This window comes from Pan troglodytes, chromosome 8 (genome assembly GCF_028858775.2).
Source record: "Pan troglodytes isolate AG18354 chromosome 8, NHGRI_mPanTro3-v2.0_pri, whole genome shotgun sequence".
NCBI lineage: Eukaryota > Metazoa > Chordata > Mammalia > Primates > Hominidae > Pan > Pan troglodytes.
This window is the reverse complement of record NC_072406.2, coordinates 60,129,530-60,151,652: the sequence shown is the minus strand read 5'-3', so window position 1 is coordinate 60,151,652 and position 22,123 is coordinate 60,129,530. Positions and strand designations below refer to the sequence as shown.

Sequence of the window (22,123 nt, the reverse complement as noted above, 5' to 3'; positions counted from 1 at the left end):
AGGTAAAATTCCAGTGACTTGATACAATGAAGGTTTATTTCTTTCTTGTGCTTCATATCCATCTCAGTTCAGCAAAGGGCCCTCTGCTCCACCAGGTCACTCAAGAACCCAGGCTGACAGGGGCTCCACAGCCTTGCAGTTGCCTCATCCAGAAAATGCAGCCTGTTCAGTCACTCTATGTGATTGTTTTAAAATTTTGTTCACAAATTATTTTATACTTCTCCCCTCAAAAATTGGAGACTGATCTTCTTCCCCTTAAGTGGGGACTGTTCTTTGCCACTTGCCTTTGATGAATAGAATGTGTCAGAAGTAACAACCTGTGTTTTCCAAGACCAGTCATAGAAGGCATTGTGACTTGGGCCTTATTCTATCTTGGATAACTCATTCCTGGGGAAGCCAGCTACAATGTTTGAGGCTACTCAATGAGTCCTAGGAGAGGCCCATGTGGTATGGAGTGGAGGCCTCTTTCCAACAGCCAGTGAGGAACTGAGGCCTTGCACCAACAGCATGTAAGTGAGCAGTCAGACAAGCAAATCCTCCAGCTCCACTCTGGAGATAACTGCAGCCCAGGGTACATCTGGGCTGTAACCTCAGGAGAGACCATGGATCCAGAACCACCAAACGAAGCCATTTCTGAATTCCTCGTCCACAGAAACTGTGAAATAACAAATGTCTGTTGTCTTACACTCCTAAGTTTTCGGGCAATTTGTTACGTAGCTAAAAACAACCAATACCATGAGACAGAGGAAAAGACCACTGGAAGGTCTTGTTCTAGCAGTTTAGTGTTTTAGCCAGAAGAGGCACATTTCATTTCTGCTATCAGCCCTTCAGCCGGAATTGGCCAAGGAGTCATTTCAGATTGCTAGGGGCCACAGGCTCCTCCCACGCACTCAGGCAGAGAGGAGACCTAGATTGGGGCAGCTACTCAGAAGAGATTCAGATATTTAACCACTATTACAAAGCATGTAAGACATTAAAGAGAATCTCATATATTTGACCTGCATTTTTTATTAAGTGGAAAGTTTGATCAAATAGATTTCTAATGATGTATAAACATTAGGAAATGCTTAATTTATTGTATTCATAATTGTGAAAGATTATATTAGAAATATATGATTAGAGGAAATATTATCATCATGTAAAAATATTTATTATTACAATCTTAAGATTCATAAACTTCCTATCAAATCCAAGATGTACAAGTATAACCATTCTTCTTGCACAAAAGCCTTTTGAATGTTAAAAAATCTATCAGCCTAGTAAAAGGGTAGATGGACAGATGTCCTGGTGAGCATAAAGAAGAAAAGGGTGGATTCCAAAAGACAAGACAAGATACTCCTTCACAGACAGATTCTAAGTGAAGCCATTACATTGAAGATGGTGGCATACCTGGAAAAGGTGAGCCAACAGGGGTTCACCAAGAACAAGCCGTGACAAAGCAATCCCATTTCCTCTTTGGGAAGGCTTTACTATTAGTAAAATTTTAGCAGAACACATTCAAATACTATTTTTTTAATCCTGTGCTATGTGACATATTAATTTATAGCTAAAAATGATACTCAAGGAGCATCAGCCTGGTTAGAAATATTAAGATGTGTGTCCCACTTCTCCGTAACTGTTGCTCTCCTGTCTCACCAGATCCCTGCCCAGCCCATCTAGTCTCTTCTCTGATCCAACAGGAAACTCACATATCCTCTGTTCTCAAAGCACAGAGCCAGGGTAGGTTAAATTGTGTTGCAGTGACAATTTAACCTACCCCTAAGTAGGTTGCATAACACAAAACCAGACAACATCACCTGGGATGGGGAAAAATTAATCTACTGGATCATCAAATCATGATTCAAAATGATCTTGTTAGATTGGGAAGTGGTCTAGTAGACATTTAAATAAAGATGGCTCAAGCCTGTGGCTCAAGCCTGTAATCCCAGCACTTTGGGAGGTCGAGGCAGGCAGATCACAAGGTCAGGAGATAGCGACCATCCTGGCTAACACGGTGAAACCTCGTCTCTACTAAAAATACAAAAAATTAGCCAGGCGTGGTGGCGGGCGCCTGTAATCCCAGTTACTCAGGGGGCTGAGGCAGGAGAATGGTGGGAACCCGGGAGGCAGAGCTTGAAGTGAGCCGAGATCTCACCACTGCACTCCAGCCTGGGTGACAGAGCAAGACTCAGCCTCAAAAAAAAAAAAAAAAAAAAAAAAAAAGAAAGAAAGAAAGTATATTACTCAGAGCCCTTAGCTAATGGACAGGACTACTGTGTCTTTTCACCCATTTATTTCACAGCTTGCTTCAAGGCCAGTAGAGGAGCCAGAAGCCTCTTCCTCCTTCTCTGCAGTCTAAGCATAAGTGGCCAGGCCAAGGGCTCATCTTCTGTAGGCAGGCATGGCCATCTTCTAATGTGTATGTGGGTGTGCATGCATACCTGTGTGTATTCCAGTTTCTTTACCTTCAAATGAGTGAGTTAAGTCAGCCTTACATTAGTTCCCAGTTGTCTTCAATATAGGATGCAGAGAGCTGCGGTCACCCTTCAGCCTCAAAAATTCAAGATGAATTCTCTATTCCAGTTTAAATCAAAGAGGCCTGGCTTTTGTCAATCTTGGGATGCATGCCCAACCATTAATCAGCCTGTCACTTTTATTTACATCTCTTTTTGCCTATAAACCATGGGACAGAACCTGGAAGGGAAGAGGGGGTCAGTTTTAGACTTCAAATCCCAATAGCTCCAGTTAGAATACAAACCCAGAGTGTGATGTGGTTGCTGAGAAAAGTAATGCTGCTTTGGTGACACTGCTAGAATCATGCAACACCTAGAACAAGGTCAGTGATAACACTTTATCTGACAACCATCAGACCAAGAGATTCTGAATACCACACTAAAAGAAGGTGACATACAGAATGGTGATCAAGACAGGGAGAAATTGGAGGTCACGTGAGGGGTGGTGGAGGGAACTGAGGCTATGGAACCTAGCAAGGAGGAAACATGCCAATGGTCTCAGGCATTTGAAGGGGCATGGGAGAGTGGGGGTGGGTAGAGCCAGTTCTATTAAGCATAGAGAATTGGACTTGAGAACTGGCCGTGCCAGGAAGGTAGACAGGATCAGAACATGGAGGAATTTTACAAAAAGCTGTCTCAACATGGAGTTTTCTGGCTCGTAAGATAGTGAGACGCCATCGTGAAAGTGTCCAAAGAGAGGCTTGATAATCATTTGTTAGGATTAATATCAAGGATCCTGAACTGGGATAAACTGGACTAATGGCCTCCAAGTTTCTTCCTCACCAAGACTACGTAATCCTGAATCTGGCTAACACAAAGGTAATAGCTCAGAGGTTAGCCAGATGGAACTCTTTAGCAAATGAAGACAGCTTTTGTCTGTATGATCAACAGAGTTAATGTTCACCAATATTTAGTACTCTGCTACTTTCAGTTACACAGAGAATCATAAGGTATTCCTTGAATTTAGGTATGGCTAAGTAAATAGTTCTCACCAAAGAAACATGAATAGAAATAGGGCCACTCCTAGGCCCAAGCAATTAACTACAGCTGCTTGACCCTCCACCTCTTTCTTCATCCGCACCAGTTGGGGATTGCTTAGTGTTGAAATGGAAAGGCCAAAAGAAGGAAACAACCTGACTTGCTAAATATGGAGGAAAATTGCCTGGAGAATCACCCAGATCTGCAGTCTACTTTATGAGACCAAGATATCAACTTCTTGTGGTAAGCCACAAAGAGTTTTAGGTGATTTGTTACTGCAGCACAATTTAGCCTACCGTAGCTGCTATGCTGTGAGAACAAAGGGCATGTTAATTTCCTGTTGGGCCATAGAAGAGACTAGAGAAGATGAGCAGGGCTCTGAAGAGACAGATAAAAGGAGAGTCAGATCCCTGGGTCTGCCTATTTTCATGGAGGCTTGGAGCACTGTACATATTTCTCCAGTTCCCAGAGGCCATGACTAGGTCTCCTTCCCTGTTAAATGGGCAATACCTTAAGTGAAAGTTTGGGAACCAAGGTCACAGATCGTGAAATGAAGTTAAACTAGGCTGCTAGAGTTGCCACCTTGGCTCTGTGCAAAGATCAAAGGCTCTCTTTGGTGAGAAAAAGCCACCCTCATTGTGCCTGCCAACATATTACATCTGGATCTACACATTATCTGCTGATTTTATAAACTACTTCCTTCCCAGAAATCCAAACTAGCCTTATTTTATAGATGTGGAACTGCAGTCTCCTAGTTTCTGGATGAGCTTACACTGGGCCCTTTGGGCTTCTGTCTTCCCACTAGGCCCTGCTATGGAGATTGCACAATGGACCTATTGCTTCAAAGGAGAGTCACACAACACTCCCCAGCCACTGTGTTGACAGCCCTGGGCTGGAGGAAAGGCAGCAGTCTTCACAGAGCTCACTTTACGGCCGGGCTCACCCTTCACCCCAAGACAGCTTTGATCACTGGGAAGTTTCCACAAACACAGAATGAATGAGGAAGAAGGTGGTTATATTTTCGGTGTGATCCACGTGGACGAGAGGTGAGAGATGGAACGTCTGTAGCATCAAGGTTTCTTTAGCTCCTTGACTTTACATGGCTGTCAGTTTCCCCTTAATGTATAGGTTTAAAGTAGTTGTATATTTTCTTGCTTTTTGTCACTTTTCATCACGTAATGAAGATTTGAAGGTGTAAGCCACTTACGGCTTAATTTACTAGTGCAATTCGGTAGCAAACAAGTGCAGGAAGCAGCCTGCCTGCCTTCAAATTCCAGTTCCTTCCTTTCTGCTTTCTATCTGTGTGGTTTCAGGCAAGTTACTTAGCCGCTCTGTGCTTTGGTTTCCTCATCAGTTAAATGGGTGTAATAATAATAATATCTATCTCATAAGGCTATGGTGGGATAACATGTATTAATATATGTGATGCATTTGGAAGTGTACTTGGCATAGGAAAATTTCAAGAAGTAGTAGCTATGTTTTATTAAGTTCTTGACTGGCAGCCAACCAAATTCCAGGAACTGTGGACACCTGCTGTGTGCTCAAGCCTAGGCTAAGCACTGTTGGGGAGTTTTAAAATAAGGTAATTAACAGGTCACTCCGAAAAGTCCTAAAATCTATCAGGAACCAAAACAAAAACAGACTAAGCAAAACTCTGAGTCATATTAGTAAGAAAGAAGTTAAGAATGGGCAGTAGATAGGAAGCTAGCAGTGTCTGCACCAGTCACGGTGTCACTTGATCACCTCAAACCCTAGGGATGCTGGGAAATTGTTTTAAATGGCCAATGCGATGACAGCAGCATCAGCAGGCAGTTTCTGCTTCCAGCTCTAAGTGTTACTCTTTCTTCCTTATCTCTTCACTCTCCCCCTCCCAGAAAACAAGAGTGTGTTTCCATCTTGCAACCATTTAGGAAAGGCCACAAGAATTTCAGATCATGGTTCTGACAGTCCTGAGCCTCTGAACCAGATCCTAGGCACATGAGGAAAAACAACAATATCCATCCTGTAATAGTAATATGTTTAGCTACTCTTGAATGCATTGCATTATTTGAGCCAAAAGAGACTCTAACTAATATGGTAATCATGGCTTCTGTGAAAATGGACAAATGTTTCAAAAGTGAAGAAAAAGGAAATTGAGGATACTGGGAACTATAAGGCAGTCACAAACCTGGTAATACCTCTCTCCCTCCATCCATTCCAAAACTACTTCCAGAGTGTGGAACTTGTGCACAATATGGGCAACTTCATATAAACGGATAGCGCTGATATTTCAACCTATTCTCTTGGAAGCCAAAATAATTAAAGGATGTATCTACATATGATGATAATAGATGACAGATAGATAGATATAAATAAATAAATAAGCTAATTAAGAAGCAGCAATTATATCCATATATTTATTTATTTAAAGCAAGAAGAAGGGACTATGAAAAGAGAACAATCTGAGAACAATAAAGACTTCTTAGAGATAAAATTGCCAAGATAGCAAGTCATTAGACATTCTAGAAAATAAACAGAATTCTCACACAATATGAAGCAAAAGAAAAACCAAAATATACATCCAAAATTGAATGAATTGAAGTTTCAGAAAGGGACAATGGAGAAGGTGTAGGGGAGAAAATTGACAAATAAATAATAAACATAAAAAATGAAAAAAGAAACTCAAAAAGGAAAAAAAGGCAAGTGGCCAATGAACAGATCAAGTTATAAAAGAAATGTAAATTATACTGACCATGAGATATTAGTTTTATCCATCAAATTGGCAAAATTTAAAAAGAATAACATCTGATATAGTTTAAGTTGTGGGTGAACACAATTTCAAGGACTACTGGTAAGGGTGAGTACTGGTACAATATTTCTGAAGGATATTGTAAAAATCTGTAGGATAATATGTATTCATTTTAATGTGGCAATTCTACTTCTGGGCACTTCATTAGGAAATTATTGGGTGATCATACAAATGTGTACCTATCCGAAGGTTTATGAAATGATATTTTTAGTAGCAGAAACTAGAAATGCTGCATGTTCCTCAGTAAAGAGCCAGGTTTCTAGGGAGAGCTACATCCTACAATACTACCAAGTAGGTTTCAGCATGCTTCACGGTCATGATTTATTACGTGCCAAATTCAAGTGATGAAATAGTGCATATTGTATGATCCCATTTGGATAAATATATGTCATATTTGACATATTTAATTTAAATATTTGGAATGATATACAGTTTCATTGTGAAGTTGCTATCACAAACTTCTAGAGGTTTATAAGGAACATTTTCTTTTCAGTTTTCAGATTTGTTAGTTATCTTCTTTATAGTTAGCATGCATTACCCATTCAATCAGAAAAAGTAAACACAGCTATTTACATTTTGGTGAGGGAGGGAGAATAAGGAATGCCTCTCAATTGCAGCTGTGATGGCACAGATAGCTTGGAGCAGAAGTGCTCATGTTAATGCTCACCATCACTGGCCATCAGAGAAATGCAAATCAAAACCACAATGAGATACCATCTCACACCAGTTAGAATGGCGATCATTAAAAAGTCAGGAAACAACAGGTGCTGGAGAGGATGTGGAGAAATAGGAACACTTTTACACTGTTGGTGGGACTGTAAACTAGTTCGACCCTTGTGGAAGTCAGTGTGGCGATTCCTCAGGGATCTAGAACTAGAAATAACATTTGACCCAGCCATCCCATTACCGGGTATATACCCAAAGGACTATAAATCATGCTGCTATAAAGACACATGCACACGTATGTTTATTGCGGCACTATTCACAATAGCAAAGACTTGGAACCAACCCAGATGTCCAACAATGATAGACTGGATTAAGAAAATGTGGCACATATACACCATGGGATAGTATGCAGCCATAAAAAATGATGAGTTCATGTCCTTTGTAGGGACATGGATGAAATTGGAAATCATCATTCTCAATAAACTATTGCAAGGACAAAAAACCAAACATCGCATGTTCTCACTCATAGGTGGGAATTGAACAATGAGAACACATGGACACAGGAAGGGGAACATCACACTCTGGGGACTGTTGTGGGGTGGAGGGAGGAGGGAGGGATGGCATTAGGAGATATACCTAATGCTAAGTGATGAGTTAATGGGTGCAGCACACCAGCATGGCACATGTATACATATGTCACTAACCTGCACATTGTGCACATGTACCCTAAAACTTAAAGTATAATAATAATAAAATAAAATAAAATAAAATAAAAAAGTTATGAAGCCAGATAGTTCACTGGATGTCTCCTTAGTGTTAGATCAAGACCAGCCCTCTCAAACCCAAGTCACCACTTTGGAAGCTTTCCTTTCATGTTAACTACAAGCATACCTTATTTTCGTGCTCTTTACTTTATTGCACTTTGCAGGTGTTGCATGTTTTTACAAATTGAAGGTCTGTGACAACCCTGGGTCAAGCAAGTCTATCAGTGCCATTCTTCCAACAGTAAGTGCTCGCATCGTGTCTCTGTGTCACATTTTGGTAATTCTCACAATATTTTGAACATTTTCATAATTATTGCATCTGTTTTGGCGATCTGTGGTCAGTGATCTTTGATGTTACCATTGTAATTGTTTTGAGGCACCAGGAACCATGCCCACACAAGACGGCAAACTCCATTGATAAATGGTGTGTTCTGACTGCTCCACCAACTGGCCATTCCCCTGTCTATTTCTTTCTCCTCAGGCTCTTTATTCCCTGAAACAACAATATTAAAATTAGGCCAATTAATAACCCTACAATGAACTCTAAATGTTCAGGTGAAAGGAAGAGTCACACGTCTCTCACTTTCAATCAAAAGCTAGAAATGATTAAGCTTACTGAGGAAGGCATGTTGAAAACCAAAATAGGCCAAATGTTAGGTCTCTTGTGCCAAATAGTTAGCCAAGCTGTGAATGCCAAGCAAAAGTTCTTGAAGGAAATTAAAAATGCTACTCCAGTGAACACATGAATGATAAGAAAGCAAAACAGTCTGATTTCTGATATGGAGAAAGTTTTAGTGGTCTGGATAGAGAATCAAACCAGCCACAACATTCCCTTAAGTCAAAGCATAACCCAGAGAAAGGCCCAGGTTTTCTTTAATTCTACAAAGTCTGAGAGAGATGAGGAAGCTGCAAAATAAATGTTTTGAGGCTAGCAGAGGTTGGTTCTTCAGGTTTAAAAGAAGCCATCTTCATAACATAAAGTGCAAGGTAAAGTAGCAAGTGCTGATGGAGAAGCTGCAGCCAGTTATCCAGAAGATCTAGCTAAGATCATTGATGAAGGTGGCTACACTAAACAACAGATATATTTTTTTTTTGAGATGGAGTCTCGATCTGTCGCCCAGGCTGGAGTGCAGTGGCATGATCTCAGCTCACTGCAATCCCTGCCTCCCAGGTTCAAGGGATTCTCCTGCCTCAGCCTCCTGAGTAGCTGGGATTACAGGTGTCAGCCACCATGCCCAGCTAATTTTTGTACTTTTAGCAGAGACGGGGTTTCACCATGTTAGTCAGGATGGTCTCGAACTCCTGACCTCATGATCCACCCGCCTCGGCCCCCCAGAGTGCTGGGATTACAGACATGAGTCACTGCGCCCGGCCACAACAGATTTTTAATGTACACAAAACAGCCTTCTATTGGAAGAAGACATCATCTAAAACTTTCATAGGTAGAGAGAAGTCAATGCCTGGCTTCAAAGCTTCAAAGTTCAGGCTGACTCTCTTGTTAGGGACTAATGCAGCTGGTGACGTGAAATTTAAGACAATGTTCATTGATCATTCCAAAAATACTAAAGCCCTTAAGAATTATGCTAAATCTCTACCTGTGTTCTATGTATGGAATAATAACGTCTAGATGACAGCACATCTATTTACAGCATGGTTTACTGAATATTTGATGTCCACTTTTGAGACCTACTACTCAGAAAAAAGGTTTCTTTCCAAATATTACTGCTCATTGGCAATGTACCTGGTCACCCAAGAGCTCTGATGGAGGTATACAAGGAGATAAATGTTATTTTCATGCCTGCTAAAACAACATCCTTTCTGCAGCCCAAGAATTGAGAAGTAATTTCAACTTTCAAGTCTTACTACTTAAGAAATACATTTTGTCAGGCCATTGTTTCCATAGTTGATTATTACTCTGATAGGTCTGGGAAAAATACATTGAAAACCTTCTGAAAGGATTCATCATCGTAGATGCCACTAAGAGAATTCATCATGCATGGGAGGAGGTCAAAATATCAACATTAATGGGAATTTGGAAGAAGTTGATCCCAAACCTTATGGATAACTTTGAAAGATTCAAGATTTCGGTAGAGAAAGTAACTGCAGATGTGGTGGAAATAGCAAGAGACCTACAATTAGAAGCAGAACCTGAATATGTGGCTGAATTGCTGATTTTTGGTGATTAAACTCGAAAGAAGGAGCAGTTGCTTATGGATGAGCAAAGAAACCGATTTCTTGAAATGCAGTCTACTCCTAGTGAAGTAGCTGTGAACATCATTGGAATGACAACAAAGGATTTAGAATATTACATAAACTTATTTGATAAATCAGGGTTTGTGAGGATGGACTTCAAATCTGAAAGAAGTTCTGTGTGCAAGATGCTATCCAACAGCACTGCATGCTACAGAGAAATCTTTCACTGAAACAAGGCTCAATTGATGCTAAAAACTTCACTGATGTCTTATCTTAAGAAATTGACACAGCCACCTCAACCTTCAGCAACCACCAACCTGATCAGTCAGCAGCCATCAACATCGAGGAAAGACCCTCCATCAGCAAAAAGATAATGACTCATTGAAGGCTCAAATGATTGTTAACATTTTTAGCAGCAAAGTATTTTTAAATTAAGGTATGTTTTTTAGACAGTGCACACTTAGTAGGCTACAGTATACTGTAAATTATAACTTTTATATGTACTGGGACACCAAAATACCTGTGTGACTTGTGATATAGTTCAGCTGTATCTCTTCTCAAATGTCATCTTGAATTGTAGCTCCCATAATCCCCACGTTTCATGTGAGGGACCCGGTGGGAAGTAATTGAATCATGGGGTGGGGGATGGGGTTTTCCCATGCTGTTCTCATGGTAGTGAATAAGTCTCATGAGATCTGATGGTTTTATAAAGGATAGTTCCCCTGGACACACTCTCTTTCCTGTTGACATGTAAGATGTGCCTTTGTTCCTCCTTTGCCTTCCACCATGATTGTGAGGCATCCTCAGCCATGTGGAACTGTGAGTCCATTAAACTTCTTTTTCTTTATAAATTACCCAGTCTTGGGTATTCCTTCATAGCAGTATGAAAATGGATGAATACAACTTGCTTTATTGAGATATTCACTCTACTGCAGTGGTGTGGAACCAAACCTGTAGTATCTCCAAGGTGTGCCTATATGTTTGGGTAATGACCCTGTGTAGGTGCAAGTTCAACTCATTCATTTGCTAAGAGGTACTTTTTATAATGGGTTTATCTTGGAGTGTTCCTCAGGAAGTCACATAACTTACATCTGCTCAATTTTGCTAAGCCTTTTATGACTAACATGAGCATTTAGTAACATCTATTTTAAATTTTCCAGCCCAGAATTATTGCTATAACATTAAAATCTTGGGCCTTGAACACATTCTGTCTATTGATAAAATAGATTCCAATTTATGTCTTCATACATTAATTCTCCAAATTTTTTTTAGTGCTGTGCAGTTGTTGTTTTTTTTTTTTTACTGTGTTAGGAACTGGAGCTATGATGGTGTTAAGGTTGGTGTTCACCCAAAATTCATATGTTGATATCCTAACACACAGAACCTCAGAGTGTGACCTTATTTGGAGATAGAGACTTTACAGAGGTGTGATGAGGTAATTAGAATGGGCCCTAATCTAATAGGAGGAGTGGTGTCCTTATAAGAAGGGGAAATTTGGAGGCAGCCATACAGTTGAGAGAAGGCCACGTGAATATGCCAATGGCCATCCACAGCCAAGGAGAGTGGCCTAGAACCAGCCCTGATGACACTGTGATTTCAGACTTCCAGCCTCCAGAATTTCAAGCCAATGCATTTTGTTCTCTAAGCCACTCAGCTTGCGGCACTTTGTTACAGCAGCCCCTGCAGACCAATACAAACAGTGAGCAAGTCAGGAATGAGCCTGGCCCTCCAGAAGCCTCTTGTGCAGTGGAGAGAGGTCAGCCCTGGATGCTGGGCAGGGGTGGGACAGGCAGCATGACCTGCTTTCAGGCTGGTGTCCTGGTTAAGCAGCTGTCCAGCTCTCTGCAGAGCATGGAATCTGGGATTCACTCTGACTAAGCATTTTTCTGTCATCCTTCAAATGGAAAGGCAAGGAACACCAGCTTCACCGCAAGTATCAGGGAATCAAACCTTGAAAACATCATCACCCCACATTTAAAGTTGAGAAAAAATTATTCATTGAGAATTTGGCGAAGGATTAATCCAGAGCAGCATGGACCTCGTTCTCAGAGCCCCTCCCATGGAGCTCTTTTCATGAAAGTGTGCTTCCTGCTTAAAGTGCAGACACATGGAAAGCAAACTCAAAGGCAGCTGGGAAACCCACTGTTGCTAACTCTGTGAGGATACTGGTAAAGGACGCTGTCCCTGGCCCTATACAGTGACAGGGCTGTGGGTCTCAAGTATCAGCAGCATAAAGTGCAGTATGCAGTCGTTACAGTTTGTTTATATCAAGGACACTGTAATTCATGTCACAGGATCCTGTTTTCCTTTTCTGGTGGGTTGCTTGGAGTCCCAGAAACACTTTAAGATCCTTTTGTATGTGGGATCCTAGAAAGCATATTTCATGCCTCATCTTACTATTTCTACTCTCTTAGCTCCACTGACTCTTTTTTAACCCATATCAATTTTCATAAGCCCCCTCCAATAATTATTTATATGAAGAGGGGCATGAATATTTGAAATTAAATAGGTAACTTAATTAACTCTAGCAGCCACCAAAAGATACTTTATTCAGTTATTTGTTTTAAAATGAATTAACAACTTGGAAAATATTTTTATTATATTTATTTATATTTAATATTTATTTTTATTTATTTTATTTAGTGCTTATACTTAATGTCTATATTTAATGTTCAGGAAAAAAAAAGCCCAGGATGGACTTCTCTTTCCAGAAATATCCCCACTAGCTTTTGATGCAGAGCAAAAACTAGGAGTGGCTCCAGGTGCCTCCGAGAGCTGACTGTGGACCCAGGAAGCAGAACCAGGCTCTGGTCAAGGGCTTTCCTGAGCCCAAAGCACGGTCATCTGGCAAAGTGTTCTCACCCCTAGACCCAAAAGTTTCATCTCATTGTAACATCAAGCTCTTTAAAGTTCAGGATCTTGTCATCTAAGTCAGGCACAGAGACCTAAAAACTGAAAAAAGAAATTATTTGCCCCTCATTCCTAATTCAGAGTACAATCATGAGACAGAGATAGAAGAATAACTAAATAGACACTTCCACCCAGAAGGAGATGAAAGGGAGGTACGTTACAACTACTGAAATCTACCTGGGCTCCAGCAGAACCCCCTGCTCTGGGATAAGAGAATGTCCCTGATTAGAAACTGGTTCTATTCCCTAGAACTGACTCCATAATTCATTGTCCTCAAAAGCTTTTGGATCCACTATTTGATATCTTAATTTTTCTATAAGAAATGGCCATGTTTGCGGTCAAGTAACAAGTTTCATGATCTCAGTCCCTGCCACAGCAGTGAGGTCGCTTAGATCTGCTGAGACAAATGAAACAACAGATACAATACAAATTATCATTTTTTTCTTTTTTCTTTTCTTTCTCTTTCTCTTTCTCTCTTTCTTTCTTTCTTTTTTTTTTTTTTTTTTTTTGATGAGGCCTCACTCTTTTGCCAAGGCTGGACTGCAGTGGCACAATCTCAGTTCAGAGCAGCCTTCCCCTCCCGGGTTCAAATGATTCTCATGCCTCCCCCTCCTGAGTAGCTGGGATTACAGGCATCTGCCACCAAGCCTGTGTATTTTTTGTATTTTTAGTAGAGACAGGTTGGCCATTTTGGCCAGGCTGGTCTCAAACTCCTAACCTCAGGTGATCTGACCACCTCAGCCTCCCAGAGTGCTGGAATTACAGGTGTGAGCCACCGCTTCCAGCCACAAATAATATATTTTTAAATATAATGCTGAACTGGCACAGAAGTTAGAAATCCACAGAATGATTTGAAAATATCAGGGGTCAATCCAGGTTCTGTGAGACTGTAAATGTACAAAATGTGCCTTGTTAACAAAAATACCAAATTTTAAAAAGCAAAATTAGGCTCAGCAGATTAGAAAGAGCTCATGTAAATGAAGCATTCTGAAAAACTCATGTTTCACTAGCTTCACAGTACATCCACTTGTGGAAAGCAATAAACCTTGAAATGAAGTATATCAAGTGTATCAGTTGAGATGACAATAGATATTGATAAGCTTTAGGCATTCTTAAACACGCATACTGAAATAGCTAAGATAATCACTAATAGAATAGACAATTATATTTGTAAAACACGTAGAGGGATAATAGTGGAATCTGATTTTAAAGCACTCCATCCAAAATAAGGCACAAAAGGAAAGGACAAAAAAAATGCTATGAACTAGTAACAAAGCGATGTTATGAACAATGTCATAGCAACAAATGATGAGAAAGATACATATCTAAAAAAACCTTACTAAAATTATTTCAGGAAGATGTAGGAGGCCTCATTAGTTGTTAAAATTCTTTCGCAAAGGAAACCCCAGACCCAAGTGGCCTTACAGTTGATTTCTATCAAACATCAAAGATCAAATAGTTTTATCTTACACACACTCTTCCAAAGAATAGAAAAAGTGAAAGCACATCCTAACTCATTGTATGAGGCTATCATATGTCTGATACTAAGAACAGATGAGTAACTGCAAGAAAGTAAAGCTACAGATTAAGTTTCTTTATAAACAAAAGTGAAGACATCTAAACAAAACTGCCATAAAGAACATACAAAGGAAAATATATAAAGAATCATACATCGTAATCACTTTGAGATTATCCCAGGAATACAAAGTTGTTTAATTTTGAAAATTAATTAGTGTAACACATCACATCAACAGATCGAAGGCACAAAGTCCACGCTCAGGTTTACAGATGCAGAGATCTGTTTGACAAAATTCAACATCCACTCATGACTTAAAACAAAACAAAACTTGTAACAAAACAAGAATGGGAGGAACTTCCTTAACTTAATAAAGAGCACCTAACAAAACCTACAGCAAATCACATGTAAAGATGTTTAAGACATTCCCTTTAAGATCATAAAATGGCAAGAATGACTGCTTTTCTCTTTCCTGCTCAATAGTGTATTAAAGGGCTTAACCAGTGCAGTAAGAAGAAAACAGAAATAAAGAGAGATTGGAAAGCAATAAACAAAGCATCATTATTTGTAGATGTTAAGATTTTTCTATATAGAAAACCCCAAAGAACCCACAGATAATTTTTTAGAACTAATAGGCAAATTTACTAGCTGAATTTTTTTAAATTCAAAACACGAAAGTCACATTGCATTTCTGAACATCAGCAACTTGAATTTACAAAATATGATTTTTTAAGGTTTGATACTGTGTTGAAAATGACACAGAAAAGCAACAGGTGATGAAGACATTATTCAGGATGACAGTCACTTGCAGGGAGTAGGTGCAGTATAATTGAGGAAGGGGACATTATGGGTTTCTAGTACATTTGAAAAGGTCTGTTTCTTAAGCCAGGTGGTGGCTTTATGATGTCTATTGGATTTTTCTTGTTTCAGCTGTACATATACTCTTTTTGGGCTCTTTTTATATTATATTACTGTGCAATTCTTATTATTAAAAACAGTTTAAATTCTTTTTATGTATGATATTGTTTGAAATTATTTTATGCTATTTTTAAAAAGCAGAGCACCATATCTCTGGTATTATTACCATGATGTTAAAATATGTATATACAGTGGGAAGTGGCAGGGGGGTATAAATGACAAATTAAGAAGCTGGAAGGATTTAAGTTGGAGGATGATATAAAAAATCCTTAGGGCTTAAATTCCACGTTAAAGAATTTTTACTCTGTTCTAAAGCAATAACTATATACTCCATCAGGAAACAGTATGTGTTCACATAATCAAGGGATTGGGTGTATGGCACCTGTGTTTTAGGAAGGTAATTGGCATAATGCTGGGATGACTATTTTGGAATTTTAGAAATGGCTTTCTCTGCAGCTTGGCTTTCTCTGGTGATTTTCCAGTAGCTAAAGACTCCTCTCCTTGGCTTCCCCAAACTTTTCAAGTGTGAAGTGTCAGGGCCCGTCTGTTGTGAGATGTCCTGTCACATGGACTCAGCCAGAGCTCCCCTGTGTTCTATGGAAAAGGCTAACAAGATGAAGTGGACCTAAAAGGGCAACACTTGTTTTGTAGCCTACAGCACTCAGGGACCGAGCCTGTGCCAACACCATCCCCAACATAGATGAGCTCTGACCTTTGGGGTGCTTGCAGCCACGTGGCTCTAGCTCGTCCCTCTGTTCCTGCCCCTGCCCTGAGTCTGGCCTTTTTGGCAGCTCCTTCTTTTCTCTGCCCTGCACTTGTTCTTTGAATGGTCCCCTGGTTTTGTCCCCTGGCATTGTGTCTCAGACACAGTTCTCACTCCCCCTCCATCCTGATCCTGCCTGGCCATCCTTCTTTCTGGAAGAAACTCAAACCCCTGGTCCCCAGACTGGGGCCACTGTTGTAACCACCATTCCCTGACCAGGCCTGCTGAAGCCTATCCATGGTCTCAGCTCCCCCATCATTAAGATAAAGGCTTTGATTCTGATTAGTATTTGCTTAGCTCCTTAGATTAGAGTGGAAATAAGTATTCTCAGGGTTTGGCCTTGATCTGGAAAAACTGTGGGTTGTAACCATTAATGGATTGTGAAATCATTTTTGTGGGTCATAACCAGGGTTATTTTAAAGAAATAGAATAGAATAGCAAAGATCAAATGGTCTCCCACATCGTAAAGGTAATGTATTAGCCCATTTTGTTTCTGCTGACAAAGACATACCTGAGACTGGGAAGAAAAAGGGGTTTAATTGGACTTACAGTTCCACATGGCCAGGGAAGCCTCAGAATCATGGTGGGAGGTGAAAGGCAATTCTTACACGGCAGCAGCAAGAAAAAATGATGAGGAAGCAAAAGCAGAAACCCCTGATGAAGCCATCAGATCTCGTGACTTATTCACTATCACAGGAATAGCACAGGAAAGACCAGCCCCATGATTCAATTACCTCCCCCCGGGTCCCTCCCACAACACATGGGAATTCTGGGATATACAATTCAAGTTGAGATTTGGGTGGGGGCACCAGCCAAACCATATCAGGTAAGTACTGTTTTGTTCTGTTTTTTTTTTAACTCACATCTCATTATTATTATTATTGTTATCATTATTATTATTGTTTTTGAGACAGGGTCTCCCTCGGTTGCCCAGGCTTTAGTCCAGTGGCATGATCTTGACTCACTGCAACCTCTGTCTCCCAGGTTCAGGCGATTGTCCTGCCTCAGCCTCCCAAGTAGCTGGGATTACAGGCACGCACCACCACACCTGGCTAATTTTTACATGTTTAGTAGAGAGGGTTTCACCATGTTGACCAGGCTGGTCTCAAACTTCTGACCTCAGGTGATCCACCTGCCTCGATCTCCGAAAATGCTGGGATTACAGGCATGAGCCACCACACCCGGCCTTTGTTAGTTATCTTTATGTACTGAGTGTTGAGATTGTTATGGGCTGGGTTGTACTCCCCTCCAAATTCATAGTGGAAGCCCTGCCGCCCAGAACCTCAGAATGGGACCGTATTTGGAGGCAAGGTCTTTAAAGAGGTGATGAAGTTAAAATGAGGTCCTTGGAGTGGATGCTAATCAATATGACTGGTGTCCTTATAAGAAGAGGAGATTGGGACACAGACATGGACACACAGAGGAAAGACCATGTGAGGAAGTGAGAAGATGGGATCTACAAGCCAAGCAGAGAGGCTTTGGGAAAAAACCAACTCTGCTGGCACCTTGATCTTGGACTTCTCATTTCCAGAACTGGGATAATTAATTTTTTGTTGTTTTCAGCAACCAAGTCTGTGGCAGTTTGTTATGACAGCCCTAGCTGACTAATACAGACATATAATATAATTCTTATGGGTGAATTCAGTCAAAAACATTAGATATTCACTGGCTGGCCTTTCAAATTTTAGACCTCATTAATGGTTGAAAAGAGCAAAGTCCTATTCTGCAGTTTGTAAGGGAAGCTCTCTTGGGGATATTTGGAACTTAGCAACATTTCCTATGATGCAGTGCTCTCATGCAGTGGGTGCCCAAGCAAAATCAAGCTTCAAAGATCTAGAGCTACAGTTCTCATCATGAAGACAGAAAAACACAAGCATGTGGGAACCAGCTACAGGATCCACAGACCAAACAGCACATTGTAGCAAAGGGTTAAAAAAGAACTGGACATGTGAAATGTCCAGGGCCAGGCCCTGGGTCTCCCTAACACTGGATCCCTTGTGCGATGAGATAACATGAGTGAGGTAGTGGATGTTTCTGGATCCTGCTCCACCTCTTTCCATCAATCCACACTGAGCACCATCCCAACATAAATGAGGGCGAGCCCGGCTGCATTAGAGCAGGTCCTGCTCTTGGCTGGGGCAACGGCACGCTCACCACACAGTATTCCAAAGGTGAGTCCGTAAACTCTGTCCCCAGAGTGCCATTTGATGATGACCTCACCTTGGAAGGTCTATTTTGAGTATCCAAGAGTCTCCCTTGCACAGTCGTTGTATAACCTCCAGCGCTTGCTGCTAAAGAGTTTTCTGTCTCCAAAAATAATCTCCAAATGATGGTTAACACGACCCTGGCATAATTCATCCTCTACAAATAAGTGAAAGGGAGCTAATGCCCAACTCCTGGCACAGCCACAGAGCGGGCGTTGGAAGTGGAGGTGGCCATGACTTCAATCCTTGGCAGAGGGCTGCAGATTGGATGGGGAGCCAGGCGAGAGGCAAGAACACCATGCCCAAGGCGCCTGGCATGGGCATTTCCTTCTGGACGGGTCCAGGGAACAGTTTGAGGCTCCTCCACTATTCCACATAGAGCTTTGAGTGTCTGTCACCTGAACTGGCCACACTACCATCCCTGAATGTCACCACGACTTTACTTTTTAAAGAGCTTCTTAATGGGTAGCTGAGCACCAGGTTGCAGTCACCACATTGTATTCCCTGACCCTTAATTCTGAGAATAGCATCTCTCATGTCCAACTTAGTCCTATCATTGACCACAGAGAGATACCAAGTATCATTGGGCAAGGTTCTACCCTAGATACAGTTTTATTGCAGGATGATTTTTAGGAGTAGAACTGCATTACCTTGTGCAAAGAGAGGGATGTTGTGGGCCCCTGGCTTTCTTCACATGTTCCTTCTCCTACTCATTCAGGGTCTGGTTTATCCGAAACATTTGAACCTGCAAAGAGCTGGAGGATGGACGAGGTTACTGAACATCTTCAGTGTCTCATAAATCTTTGCAACAGTCCTGGAAGTGATCATTAGTATACTCACTTTGCAGATGAGGAGGCTGAGTCCTGGAGGTCAAATAACTTGCTCTACGTCACCACACTGTAAAGGGGACAAATCTTCACAGTTTACTTGTTGGCCATGGTCTATGTGACCTTGGCATTCTCCCTCATGCTGAAGCTGGAAAAGAGAATCAGTTCAGAGGGAGATAGGAATGATGGGGGCTAGCCCAATGATGACCGAAGGTGCCAAGAAAGCTTCCAGGGCAGCCCAAAGTCAGGCCCTGGAGATGGTTCAGAGCCAACCCCAGGTTCATAAACCTCTGAACTGCAGCACATTCTGACTTTAAAGGATTGATCCTTCCTTAGACTTTGGAGACGTTGGCCCATGAGGGAGGCAGAGCCATGTGCTGGAAAGCTCAGGGTCTGGGGTCGGGTCCAGCCTCATGATTTACTAGCTGGGAGACTCTGGGCATGTTGCTGGACCCCTCTGCGCATGGGAGGATCCATCTCCTCATGCAGAAAATGAACACGGTGTTCTCTATCTGTTACCGTTGTTGAGCAGACCCTGCCTTGTGCTGGGCCACTCTTCTTCCTCATGCCACCCGTGTAGACAGTGGCATACGCACACTGAGCTGCTCACTCACCACTCACTGCACTTGGAGGTGCTGAAGCCAAGTGGAAAATGTGGGCTTTCGCCACAGAGCTTTCCTTGTTTGAGTGAACTGAATCTTTATTTTCTTTTACAAGCAAAGAGCTTTTTATTAATTTGTGCCAGACCATTTAATATATTCCACAGTGTTCTTGTTTCACTTAATTTTCTGGATTTCCAAGAAAGCTTTAGGATTTGGTTTGGTGAGAGGCCTTGAAGGGACTCAAAGAAATAAGAAAAATTAGAAACAATGTATTCACAACAAGACTTCAGTTTAAGGATTTCACCAAGAAATAAGTACAATGAGATGTATGTGGGGATTTTCCTCAGAAGTCACGATCTTGGTTTTTTCTAGACGATATAAGATTGATAAGAGCTGAAGCCAGAAATTCAACCATAAAGAAAATTTTTCTGTTTGTTATATTATAAATCATCAATCAGCAGTTAAAGCCCTGGATAGCAGGGAAAGAGATGCTTTTGAAGAAACTTTCACTGTAACCCACTTAAAAGTCACCTGGGAATGCTGCAACCTGGTGGGAAGGGTGTTTGCACTGAGAGCCAAGTTCATGTTTCTGGATTAGGTGAGAGTATTGTTGCACTGGCAGCTCTGGTGATTTGTCTGAGGTTCAGAGATAGTGAGAGGATCTAGCAGACCCAGCAGATTCCAAAAACCTTCATTGCAGAGAGGGAGGGAGAAAGATCAGAAGAAACCAATGGGATCCTGCTGGGGTCGGGGGAGGGGGAGAGGGGACTTAGCTTTCCTATGGTAGGCATCTCCCAGGGCTGCCATCTCCCAGGGCTGCTTCCAAGATTACAGTGACAGAGCACAGCACAGAGAAGAGCTTTCCTGCACCAGGCTCAGTGGGGGCAGGGCAGTGGGATCTGAGACCAGACCCTGCAGATGTGTGGCCTCCAGCAAGCTTCTGTCCTCTCTGAGCATTGGTTTCCTCAGCCACAAAATGGGACTAAGAATAGACCCTGTCTTAGAGGAGCTGTGTTAAGATCTGATACTTGCTGGGTGACCCATTAGAGATAAAAATCCACACATGTGATTAGTAATATGATGCCCACTGAGAATGTTAGCATGCAACACAAATAAATATTATTGTTATCATTTGCATGAAGTAGGTGTATATGCTGGAGCAGCTGTACTTAAGTCCAGAAATAAGAAGACAATTGATCTGAGGACTCAGGAGAGAGCATGGCTGCTGCATAGATGGTGCCTTCCATCGCTTGGCATAGGGAAGCCCAGCCAAAGCCTGTGTCTTGGGCAGCCCGGGAGCTCTCAGGATGGCTTGAAATCTCCCACATGGCCTGGGCCTGTTCTCCTTCCCCTCCAGGTAGGGTTATCAGATAAATTAAAGAAATACATAATTAAATTAGAATTTCAGAGATGTAACAAATACTTTTTTAACGTAAGTATAGCTTAGGCAATATTTGGGATATACTTATACTAAACATTTATTTGTCATTTATCCAAAATTCAAATGCAATGAACATTCTATCTTTTTATTTGCTAAATGTGGAAACCCTTCCTCCAGTTGGCCACTTGCCACTTAACTGACTTGTTATGACATTTTTGTTATAATTTTTTTCTGATTATGAAAATAATGCACTTATTACAGAAAATCTTTAAAAATACTAATAAGAAAGAAATAATAACTCATATGTAATACCATTAACTGATAATTGAAAGGCTGCAGTATTTGAAAATACTTAAAAATTGTGGCCTAATTCTCGAATTTTACATGATTGAGATGCTACTTTATGTGTAGGCTTATATATTTCTTTGGTTTAGCATTATACCATGATCTCCCTGTCACTAAATTTTTTTCTCCACTGGATTCTGTCATCTGGCACAGCAGCTTTCTCTTTTTGCTGAAAAAGTTGGTGGTTTTCAATATGTGTATCTCTGTGCATAAAACTCTGTCCACACCTCTTCAGTTGATCTCTCAAGTGGCTTTTAAAATTATTCCTATATATATATAATGAATAATCTGAAAGTGATGACATTTAATATCTCATGGTGACTTTTTTCTACAGCTCTCCTGGGTGCAGTCAAAGCTTCACTCTCTACGCCCTACTGAACTATCAGCTGACTGATTCCCACTTGTCCATGCCCCAGGACCCCACAGAAGCTCCACATGCTTCCACAAGCTGATGTGCCAGTTCCAAGAGGAGGAAGAAAAGCTGGCACTCAGCCTTTATTTCTCCCCAAACACCACAGTCATTCAATTCTGAAAAAAAAAAAAAAAAAAAAAAACCATTGCTTTGAAAAACATAAAATGAGATCTATCAAAGAGCATCTTGTATTTTAAAGTGGAAAGAATGGACTTTGGAATCATCTTTGGCAGCTAATAGGCTGGGACACGCAGAGAAAGAGCTTGCCTGCCTCTGCAGACATTCCTTGGACGAGTGGTTCTAAATCCCAGCTACACACTCAAATAGCTGCAGGAGGTTTAAAAACTGTCAAATCTCCCAGCCC

At 41.1% G+C, this 22,123-nt stretch overlaps 1 long non-coding RNA gene across 1 annotated transcript; it reads left to right on the top strand.

The window, feature by feature from the left end:
• Nucleotides 1-364: 364 nt before the first annotated feature.
• Nucleotides 365-21,878, top strand: LOC104004322 (uncharacterized). The gene is made up of 5 exons (XR_677243.5): nt 365-509; nt 4,276-4,516; nt 7,853-7,929; nt 20,764-20,978; nt 21,682-21,878. It is a non-coding gene; the product is annotated as an uncharacterized LOC104004322 (long non-coding RNA).
• The last annotated feature ends 245 nt before the right edge of the window (nt 21,879-22,123 follow it).